This window comes from Petaurus breviceps, unplaced genomic scaffold, assembly GCF_028583685.1.
Source record: "Petaurus breviceps papuanus isolate PSGF00001 unplaced genomic scaffold, PetGlider_PUasm1.0 90743, whole genome shotgun sequence".
Lineage (NCBI taxonomy): Eukaryota > Metazoa > Chordata > Mammalia > Diprotodontia > Petauridae > Petaurus > Petaurus breviceps.
The window spans coordinates 13,821,726-13,833,833 of NW_027187332.1; the positions used below are offsets into that span (position 1 = coordinate 13,821,726).

Sequence of the window (12,108 nt, forward strand, 5' to 3'; positions counted from 1 at the left end):
AACATTAAGACCTCTTCAGACTCATCAGTGGATTAATGATCAAAGGATATGAATTAAAAGCCCTCAAAAGAATCCTAAACTTTTAAAAACTCATAACAAAGATTACTCCAAATCACTGATAAGACAAATGCAAATCAACCAATCAATCAAGAAGTGTTTATTGAGTTAGATGAATGTTATAAATGTTAAGATCAGTATCAACAAAAGCACCAACAAAAATCAGGCCAAAAAAAAAGATTTTTACCATCAAAAAGCTCACATTCTAATGGTAGGAACAACAATGACAAAAGAAGATGCACACAGAGCAGAAGGAAATTAACCCTAGAGGGAACTGCTTGAGTGGATGGGAGGACTGAGAAAGGCCTGAGAGAAAGGAGTCTTGAAAGAAGCCAGGTGGAAGATTTGGGACTTGAGACAGGAAGACCAATTAGATTTGCAGTAATGAAAATGACAGGTGATGAGGACTGGAGAGCAAAAAATATATATGTGAGATAACTGTATGTAACATTTGTCAACAGATTGGATTTGAGGTGAGTAAGCATGAATAGTAATAGGGAAATTAGGAAGATGGATGACTTTGGCTTTCTTTTTAGGACAAAACTCCTCTGGGGTTTCACCACATACCTAGCCAAATGATAAATATGACAAAAGATGGAATCAGTCAACACTGGAGAAGCTGGAAACTTTATAAAAAGATAGATGCCCTAATACTCTTTTCTTTTTTGATCAATCTATGAATGATTCCTAATATTCTAAGAAACAAATTGAAATTATGCTAAAAAGAAATATTATGCCCATATAATTTGATCTGAAGATCTGTTGATAGGTTTATACCTGCAATGACTTTAACTACAGAATTAGAAACCTAATATACACCAGACTTATTGTAGCACCAGACAGAAGACAAAATAAAGACCCAACAATTGGGGAATGACTAAACAAACCATGAGATGTTTCTGTAATGGAATATTACTGTTGCTGTAAAATTCAAATTTACATGAACTGATGGAGAGTGAAGAAAGAGTAGAAAAAAACTCCACATATTCTACAAAGGTGGTGTCAAACTCAAAGGGAAACTCAGGGTCTACTCAACCATATATAAATATCCTGTGGGTGCATATTGACTTAGAAAAATACTTATCAACATCAACCTATTTTAATGTACTTTTCTTTATTTTGTTAAATATTTCCTAATTACATTTTAATCCAGAGAATGCAGCCCATGGGTCACACTCTATAACAATGAAATGTTAAGATCAGTACCAACAAAAATCAAAAGCAAATACTGTGTAATTATAATGATATTAAAGACAATATGAGAAAACATGTTAGGTCTGAGAGAAGAGCTATGAAAAGATACTTTCTTCTCTTCCCATGGCGGTAGAACATTGCATATGTTATCAGAATTGGTTAATATTTTGGTTATTTTTCTGAATTCTTCTCTTCCTTTTTTGTAATTGTAAATGATGGTGATATAAAAACAAAATAATAAAAACTGAAAAACAAAAGTTATTCTTTCCAATGTTAACATTTTATGCCAACTATGATTTATTTAACCGCCCAACTATTATCTCATTGATTAACAAATGATGTATTTATAAAGCACCTTGAACAATTCCTGGCCCATGATGGTAGGTGCTTAATAAATTCTTTTTTTTTCTTCTCACTCTCTCCCCTCTAAGAGAATAGTATTTATAAATGAAATGAGACAAATGATCTTCACTTGCTCTGATGCCTCACTGTAGCATAATCTAAATCTTCTGTTGCTGTATCACCTATCCTTCCCCTTGTATTCTTCCCCCTCCCATTCCCAGAGAGCCATCTTTATTTACATAGAATTAATTTTTAAAAAGGAACATTGGCAAAACTAATAAACACATTTTTAAAAATCTAACAATTCAATGTTCCATATCTGCAAAGGAATGCAGAGAAGGATATGTTTTTTTTTTCCTCTTCTTTGGGACCATGGTTATTATTTGTAATTTTTTGACATTTGTTTTCCATTGTTTTGGAATTGTTCTTTCCATTTACATTTTTGTAGCCATTATAGATGTACACTATTTTCCTGGCTTTGTTTCCTGTACTTTGTATCAGTTCATGGAAGTCTTTCCATTCTGTGTCCATCATATTTGTTGTTTCTAATAACATAGTAACATTCAATTGCATTCATGTACCATGATTTGTTTAGCCATTCATTCCCCTATTCCAGGCTAAATATTAAAGGAAATGTCTAATTGATGGGCATCTACTTTGTTTTTTAGTGCTTTAAAATCATTAAAAGTGCTGCTATAATTATTTTAGTGTATACAGAGTTTTTCTTTTGTCAATCCTGTCCTTCTGGGCCAAAGGATATGGACATTTTATATACTTTCTTTGAATAATTCCAAATTATCATCTTTGCCAGCTTATGAGGTAATAGGCACTGAGTATAGTCCAAGTTGTTTCAGTCTGTATTACTGATTTGCAGTCTTCTTTGAGGTGGTCATTAATAGTTTACTTTTTTTCCTGACAACTGTTTGTTTATATCCTTTGACTACTTCTCTATTGGGGAATGGATGTTGGTTTTAAAAGATTTAGATTATTTGTCTATATATATTAGATATTAAACCCTTAGAAGAGGTCACTGACAAAAAAAAAAATTTTTTTTCCAGTTGACCCTTTCTCATTGTAGATGAGAATAGTGTTTTGGAAAAAGTTTTTCAATTTTATGTAATCAAATCTAGTTTAAGTTGTTTCTAATCCTTGTTTGGAAAAGAATATATCTCTTAACAATAGTTGTCAAAGGTATATTGCTTTACTTCTCATTTAATATTTAATGGTATGGTCTTTAATATTCTAGTCACGAATTCACTTTGAATTTATTGAGAATATGGTGTGAGATGTTGGTCTAAGCCTAATTTCTACCAGGCTGTTTCCAAATTTCCCTTCAACACTTATGAAATAAAGCTTAGGCAATTTATGCTTTCAAGTTGTATCCCTGGGTAATTAAAGGCTACTGTACTAGACATAAGGTGCTAGTCTTAGACCAAGATATAAAGGTGCTGGGTATGGGCCTAGAATTGTACCCATATGAGAAACATCAATAACTTTGGGACAGGCTCACCACCAGGTTTGATACAAGGTAATAACTATAAAATGCTGAATTACTGCAATAGGGATGTATGAGATAATTTCCATATCAGTGTAATCACAGATTCTTTATGTATTAAATTGCAGTAAAAATCTAAAGTCTAAATTCATGAAAAAAAATATTAAAATCTAATGCTAGTACAGTATCATACCATTACCTTCACTCATATTTCTAAATAAATAAGCATAGTAACAAAAACAAGCCAGGAGGAAACTTTTAAAAAATATTTCATCACATCTGCTCATACTTATGCCAAAAAGTAATCTAGGTGATACACCCTTAAAGATTTGGTAGATCTCATTGCTGCCCCCAGGAAACCACTTTCCTTCCCAAGAATGATTTGGCTGCTAGTGGAAGGATGATTCTCAACCATCAAAACTAAAAGAAGAGATAACCAGAGCAGAGACTGGCAAATTCCATTTGCCCACAGCTCTCAGAATGTAGTTATGACAGAATTAGACTTGCCCTGGTGACCGATGAAAGACAAAATGATGGGCAGCAAAAGTTTCTCCTTCTAAGAGAAAAAACAGGTGATAATATTGACCTCTTTTTCCAAATCCAAGTACTAATTTTCCTTCTCCATAGAATACTGATTGCCCTTTCTTAGTCCTAGCAGGAGCTGGTCCAGGTTACATAAGCCCAGAAGAATGTATACTTTGAGATAAAATGCAAACTCTTTCAGGGCAAAGATTATTTCAGTTTTTATCCCCAGCTCCTAACATAGTACCTGAGACTTAAGAGCTTAGAAAATGCGTGCTGTCTGCCACGAAGGGTAAGGACTGCAAATGGTCAGTAGCAACTACTTAAGAACTGGTGCTTCTCACAGAGATATCACTGGCAATAATCATCCTCAGGAAATAATTCATTCCTCCGCGAAGAGAAACAATTCTTAGAATGAATAATTCAAATTATCTTCATTTGAAAAGACCATCCTTGTATCTAATTTAAATGGTTCAACATAGCTAATTAACATGCAAGTGTCTGTAATACCCTAAAATGGGACAGAAAAACACTTGGTGTGCAGACGTGACTGAACTTGAAAACAATGGGCCCTCCCTTATGTAAAGTAGCTTAAAGTGTTCTGGAAAAGGATCGACCAACACCCAAATCTGATAGTCAGGTCTATCTACAATGCATGATTTTAACACCTTAGAACCAAGAACAGATGTTACACAAAGCTGGCTCAACTATGTTCAATATTAATTCACGTTCTCCTTTTGGAAAGCACTGCAGACAAGGTAAGCTACATATCAGGGGACAGCATTCAGTTCCTGATCAGGCACTTAGAAGCTGTATGACCCTGGGCAAGTCACTTAACTGCCATCCGCCTCAGTTTCGTCCACTGTAGATAATAATAGCAACTACCTTGCAAGGTTGTTATTAGGATCAAATAAGATAATATTTATAAAAGTGCTTATTTAGCATAGCACCTGGAAAACAGTAAGTGCTATAAAAGTACCTATCTCCTTCCTTTCCAAGTTTAGAAAGCATAAAGTATATAAACTGTCAATCAATATAGCTACATCATATACATTTTTGCAAGGAACATGACTCAGTGTGCATTTTATGGAAAAACTGTCCCCATTAAGCTTTGATACAAGATAACTGTAGAGTTCTTTCCTCTTTACTGATCTGGAATCCAAATAACTGAGGACCCCTCTACCCCCCCAAAAGGTGGATTTTAGATGTGCCAAAGTCTGAAATTTTTGCTAGAGTATATAAGAAAATTATCATAGCTTCTGACTTCACAGTTTCATTAATAGGAAATCTATCAATGGTACCAGATGATCAAGCACATCAGCAATAAATGCTGGCATATACAAAGACTATAGTAGTTTAGTATATTGTAAAAAGCACTAGGAGATTTAGCTTCCTGAGTTCAAATCCAGCCTCAGACATTTACTAGCTGTGTGACCCTGGGCAAGTCACTTAACCCTGCTTGCCTCAGTTTCCTCATCTGTAAAATGAGCTGGAGGAGGAAATGGCCAACCACTGCAGTATCTTTGCCAAGAAAACCCAAATGGCATCACAAAGAGTTGGACACGACTGAAAAACAATAAAGAAAGAGCATCAGATAAGAGAAAAAGATGAGTTCAAATAACACATCTGCCATTTCCTGGATGTATTATTTGAGTATCACCCATCATTTAATTTTTTTCTCAAGAGCACCCTCATCTTTACCAGTCACTCAATTATAGCTCTTCAGCATCGACTGCAACTCTTCCCTCTCTCCTATTCTTTATACCCAATAAGATGCCACATCTTGTCAAGCACATACCTAAAATCTATCTTTCCTCTATCCACTTCTCTCAATTCACACAAACAGGTTCTTAACACCTCTCAGCTGGGCTACTGTGATGACCTGCTAATTGGTCCCCCCATATCCAACTATTCTTTTTTTCTAATACATCTTCCACACAGCTACCAAATTGATATATCTTGGACAAAGGTCTAACTGATCAGATGTTTCTCACACAAGAAGCTTTATTCTGAAGCTCAATAAATTTCAATTGATTCCTATTACTCCTGGAGCCAGCTAGGCAGCTCAGTTCATAGAGTGTCAGGTTTGCAGTCAGGAAGACTCATCTTCCTGAGTTCAAATCGAGCCTCAGACAATTCCTAGCTGTGTGACCCTGGGCAAGTCATTTAACCCTGTTTGCCAAAATGACCAGTCACTCAAGTATCTTTGCCAAGAAAAACTCAAATGGGGTCATGAAGAACAACTGAACAACAACATTACTTTTAGGATAAAATGCAAAATCCTGTTTGGCATGTAAATCCTTCTACCATCTGGCTCCAATGTAACATAACATATAGTTCTGACATTACTATTGCCACACTCTGTGTTTCAAGTCCAACATGGCGGTTATTCCTCATTCATGACATTGTCTCCTTTGTCCAAGATTTCTCACAGTTCTGTTCCTGATGTCTAAAACGTGCTTCACTTTTACCATTGCCTCTTACAAGTCCTTACTTCCTTCAAGGGTCGGAATAAGTGCCACATCCTACAGGAAGCCTGTCCTGATCTTGATCATTGTTACTGCCCCACACCTGGAAATGACTTTTTTTCATGTATCATTTGTATATTTGTACTGAATTATCTGTGTAGCCCCTGTAGTACCTTAAAGGCAAGAAATGTTTCATTTTTGTCTTTGAATCCCCAGAGGAGGAGATATATCTGAGGTCCCTTTTGGCTCCAAATTGATGGTCTTATGATTATGAAGCTAGTTGTTTTTATTAATAATGGTTGAACTGATGTATTGATCAATCAATTGGTAAAATGGGGACAAAGGGGTATCACCTAAGTCAAAGCATTATCTCTGAGAAATTACTTAGTAAATGTTAAACTGTTACATGAATGTAATTTATTGCTATTAATCATGTTTGAACTTTCGGGAGTATTCAATGCTATACTATAATCATCAGATTTCATGCTAAAAAGGATCTTAGAAATTATATAATTCGAGTCTCAGTTGGGAAAAAAATGAGACCCAAGGAGGGTTAAGTGATTTTACTTACATGGGGAGGGGTCATATCTAGGAGTTAATCAGCGCCTTGGAATAGGTATCTAATCGCAAATGTAAAGGAATATTTGGGGAATAGCTGCATCCCTTTTGGTCTATAAATAGTCAAGTAAAAAAGATTTAAAAAAGAAAAAATAAAATGGGTATCATACATTGGAGAAAAAACAGCAATAGAGTAAGAGTGTGGAAACCTGGACTAATTTTGGAACTACCACACAGTAATGGCATGACCTTGGATACATCACTTAACCCCTTTAGGGCCTCAGTTTCCTGAATCCCAAAAGGAAGGGATTTCATAAGAAGACTGGTATAGCTTCTTTCACTTTTAAAATTCTATGATGTTGCCAATCAAAATATGCAACAAATACGGGCCCATATGATGTCAGTTAAAATATAAAATAAATGGTAAATTTGAATATGGGTCCATAATATCTTATTTAAAAAGGAGTACTCAAACTTGGAAGAAAAAAAAAAAAACCTCAGTATTGCGGAATGCATTTTGGATCCCTAGTGACATTATGTATTTTCTACTATCACGGAATTCTGCCAGTGCAAGCTATAAAAAAACCCAGAGATCACTTCAACTCCTTCACATGTTATTACATTAAATAACTTAATCAGAATGCAAACTGTTCTTAGATTTCTTCTAGGGGTAATTAAACAACAATTCAATGACAATTAATCACAGCTAAATAAGGATTTGTCAGGCGTACTATGTACACATTTGAGACTATTTAATGGTCAAATACTCAGCAGTATCTAAGTTAAACAATGATTCATTAAACCACCCCTGCCACACAATGCAAAGGCTAAACTTGAAGCAAAAGAATCGAAACTCTTTTGTTCTCAAATAAAAAGACATCCAACCTCCATGGGTGATATTCTTTTCTTTCTAACCAGGCAGTCTTTTCAGTTGTATGAATCAGAATGTGTTCAGGTGTCCAGTCTCCACATTTCTTTTTGTAGATGCCTGCTGGATCTATACTCAGGCTTTTCTTTCTAATATACCATATATACTTGACACAGTTGTTCAATCTGAATAGTTAACTGAAGCAGTTGAGTACCAAGTGATTTTGGAACACCCAAGAAATTAAAGGCACTGAAACATTTCTCTAGAAATGTTTATTAAATCCTCCTTAGCTTCTGAGTTTGACTCTCCAACATCAACATTTTGCTGTGATGGTAGGAAGACTGCAGGGACATGAATACATTGTTTGTGGAATGGTTAATTGCTGAATTCCAACCATTCTGGAAATAATTTAGAACTATATGGAAGTCACTAAACTTTAGAGAAAATTCTACTACTTGGCATAAAGCCCCAAGGTAGTAAAATATATAAAGAAAGCTCTACTATATACCAAAACATTCACTGCAGCTGTTTTGTGGTAGTAAAAAAAAAAAAAGGAAAAATAAAATGGGTACTCATAGATTTGGGAATGGCTGACCAAATCAAGCTATACAAATATAATGCAATATTATTTTACTGGAATAAATTATAGATATGTTGAGTCCAGAAACATGGGATTTCATGTAGGAAGTGATACAGATTAAAATGAACAGAATCAGGATTACAACATAGACATAACCACTACAATAATGTAACTGGAAAATTCACAAAAATGAAGTTGTGCAATGAGAAATAATAATGACAATCAAGCTTGGCTTCGGACATAAGGGACAACAACCATTCTTTTTGATAGAAAGGCAGAGAACTAGAGGGGTGCAACGTAGCATATAACATCAGACATGGTTGCGTCAACTAATTTTGCTTAAAAGGGAGTGTTAATGGGGGAGAGGCATATCTGTGAAACTGTGGTATTAAAACAAATTAAAGTTTGCAACATCCTTTACATACATTATTTCATTTGATTTCATATTCACAAAATCCTTATGAGGTAGGTGCTGTTATTGTTATTTTATGGATGAGGAAACTGAGGCCGAGAAGCTAGGTGACCTCTTTCGGGTCACACAGCTAAGTGTCTGAGACAGGATTCAAATGTGGGCCTTTCTCACTCCAAGTCATCTATTGCTGTTCTTTTGTCCTTCATTGTCTTTTATTTTCTTTTTTTTTAGGTGACCAAACAGTCTTTATTAACTTCCTGACTCAGCCCAGGTCTTCAGTTTATGGCTCTGATGCCACAGGACTTTGGTGTCATTGGTCTCTGCCACCACTTGGCTGTCTATAGTCCCCTGAATGTTGGTCTTACCTAAGGAACTGCCATTGCTGTCCAAGGCATGCAAAGATTATCCTGCCCATTCTCCAGCTGGTTTCAATAGGTGTTGATCTCCTGCTTCCAGTCAGACCTTAATGTTGAGTAGGGCCTTGTATTCCTGTTGCCCAGTGCTGGCCCTCTGTTCATGTCTGCCCCAGCTCTGCATCATCTGGATAGCCAGCAGGTCTCTCCCTCCCTCAGGCTGTCCTCCAAGCTGATTTTTAGATTTCAAAGGGAATCCAGGTCAATCTCTAGAGACTAGACTGTATCTTTCAGCTCCGGGACAGCTCCTCACATTTTGTGTTCATTGCCACAGTGCTCTCCTCAATCTGCTGGGACCAGTATTTCTCAAGCTCCTCTCTGTTCTTCTAAGCCAGGGCATCATACTGGGCTCCAATATCAGCTATGACCTTGTTCAAGTCCTGAGATCTATGGTCATTCCAGAGTCTGTGATTTGGACTTGTAAAGAATTCATCTCCTTCTCATGGTTCTTGGTGAAGAGCAGCCCTTCCTTCAGGGTTTCAATCTCTGTCTCCAGTTTCAGCCTGGTCATGCGGTATAATCAATGACCTTGCAGAGGCTGTGAATGTTACTTTCTTTCTTTTTTTTTTTTTTTGGAGGACAATTGAGGTTAAGTGACTTGCCCAAAATCACACGGCTAGTAAATATGTTAAGTGTCTGAGGCCGGATTTGAACTCAGGTCCTCCTGACTCCAGGTGCTATATTCACTGTGCCATCTAGCTGCCCTATGTGAATGTCACTTTCTACAAACTGTCTCATGGCCATCTCGGCTTCATACATGACTCTGAAGTCATCAGCCACCAGACAGGCATTATCAGTCAGTAAGACAATTCTGGCATTGTCCAATGAGCTTGTATAGATCTGGACCAGCAGATCCCTCAATTGTCTTCAAATAGTGTCCCCATTCTCTGGTCTGAGGTCTCCTTTTTTTTGGAGGGCAATTGGGGTTAAGTGACTTGCTCAAGGTCACATGGCTAGTAAATATGTTGTGTCTGAGGCTGGATTTGAACTCAGGTCCTCCTGACTCCAGGGCTGGTGCTCCATTCACTGCGCCACCTAGCTGCCCTCTGAGGTCCCTTCTTGTTCATATGCTCCCTGATTTTCCTTTCCAATTTGCGATTCTCCGTGTCTAGGCTCCACATGTGCTCCAAATAGGAGGCAAGGCAGTTGTTGAGGTCCTGCATGGTCTCCTTCTCCCCCTGGATCCACCCTGATACTGACAACCCCCTGCCCCCCCCCCCCCTTCATCAGGCCCTATCCCTAATGGAAGCTGGTGGAGTGAGCCATTGAGATTCAGGAGATGCCGGTGATGCTGTTGGCCAACTGGGCAGAACCTGGTGGCTGGGTGCCTGGATGGAGCCCAGGTGGAGAATGTGGTGGAGTGGGTAGTTAAATTCATGATGTCAGTAGAGAAGAGCTGAATGCAATCCAAATAGTCAGCTGTCCTTCATTTTTAAAGAGGACTAATAGGGAGGCAGAGTCAAGATGGCGGAGTAGAAGCAGAACCTCCGCCAGGCTCTGGCTTCCACCTTCGCCAATCCATGAAAAGGGGACTGTGAACAAACTTTGGAGCTGCAGAACCCACAAAAAGACACAGAGAAGCTAACCTCCTGCTGAGGACAGCCTGGCAGGCCAGCAGGAATCGGCCAGTGCAGTGCTCTGGGAGCCGAGCCAAGCCCCTAGAGAGCCAGAAGTTTTAGCCCCAGGGCGGGCCTGACCAGCCGACACCGGAGGTATGCCAGATCAGCAGCAGCTGTGGCCGTTTCCAGATTTATCAGCACACAGATGCGAAGGAAAAAGTGAGAGGTCAGTGCAGTGTGGACCAGTAAGTGGAAGTGCATGGCTTTGCCCCCCAGGGAGAGAAGCCGCGGCACAGCCATACAGCGCCATGTGGCAGCTTCAGCTTCTGGCCTGCAGAGTGTAGGGGGACCAAGGACCAGTCTGAGGGGTAATCACTCTTGCTTTAACCTTCTTGGAACTGGATTGCAGTCTAGGGTGGAGGTCCTGTGGTGTGTGTCCAGCTTGGCAGAGCACGTGGAGACCTCAGAGAGGGCACCCATCTAATACCTCCAGCAGTTGAGAAAACACCAGCATTTGGGAGGAAAGCTCCCCTGTCTGGTGGCAGAGTATTACTGTGGCAAAAAGCCCAGGGGTCAAGTGACTGAGTGGCAAAATGAGCAGGCAAAGAAAGCAAAATAAACAGAGTACCCCAACTTTACACTCCTACTTTGGCGACAAAAGAGATCAAAGCATGCAACAGGAGGAAGACAGTGAAGTCAGAACTCCTGCACCAAAAGCTTCAAAGGAAAATACGAGCTAGTTACAGGCCATAGAGGAACTTAAGAAGCAGATAAGAGTAGTGGAGGAAAAATTGGGAAGAGAAATGAGAACAATGCAAGAAAATTATGAAATGAGAGTCAACAGCCTGACTGAGGAAAATCACACCTTAAAAAACAGACTGACTCAATTGGCAAAAGAGGCTCAAAAAGGCAATGAGGAGAGGAATGCCTTGAAAAGCTGAATTTGCCAGATGGAAAAAGAATCTCAAAAGCTCAATGAGGAGAATCTTTCTCTTGCATTTAGATTGGAGCAAAGGGGATCTAGTGACTTTAAGAGAAATCAAGATGATGTTGAACAGATCCAAACAAATGAAAGAATAGAAGACTGTGAAATATCTCATGAGAAAAACCACTGACCTGGAAAATAGATCCAGGAGAGATAATTTAAAAAGTATTGGACTACCTGAAAGCCATGACCAAAGTAAGAACCTAGAAATCATCCTCCAGGAAGTTCTCAAAGAAAACTGCCCTGATGTTTTAGAACCAGAGGGCAAAATAGAAGTTGAAAGAATCCACCGATCACCTCCTGAAAAGATCCCCAAAAGAAAACTCCTAGGAATAGAATAGCCAGGTTCCGGAATTCCCAGATCAAGGAGAGAATATTACGAGCAGCCAGGAAGAAACAATTTGAATATTGTGGAAACACAATCAGGATAACACAAGATCTGGCAGCTTCTACACTGAGGGATTAAAGGACCTGGAATAGGATATTCCAGAGGTCAAAGGATCTGGGATTAAAACCAAGAGTCACCTACCCAGCAAAACTGAGTCTCATCTTTCAGGGGAAAATATGGTCATTCAATGGAATATAGGACTTTCAAGCATTCTTAATGAAAAAACCAGAGTTGAATAGAAAATTTGACATCCAGATCCAGAAGCAA

General features: G+C 38.4%; 1 protein-coding gene and 1 pseudogene across 3 annotated transcripts in view; both read right to left on the reverse strand.

Moving 5' to 3' along the window:
• The window catches only part of ABCC4 (ATP binding cassette subfamily C member 4 (PEL blood group)), a 286,479-nt gene that overhangs the window by 116,066 nt on the left and 158,305 nt on the right, over positions 1–12,108 (reverse strand). The window lies entirely within an intron of this gene.
• On the reverse strand, positions 6,258–10,482 carry LOC138145660 (keratin, type I cytoskeletal 18-like; annotated as a pseudogene).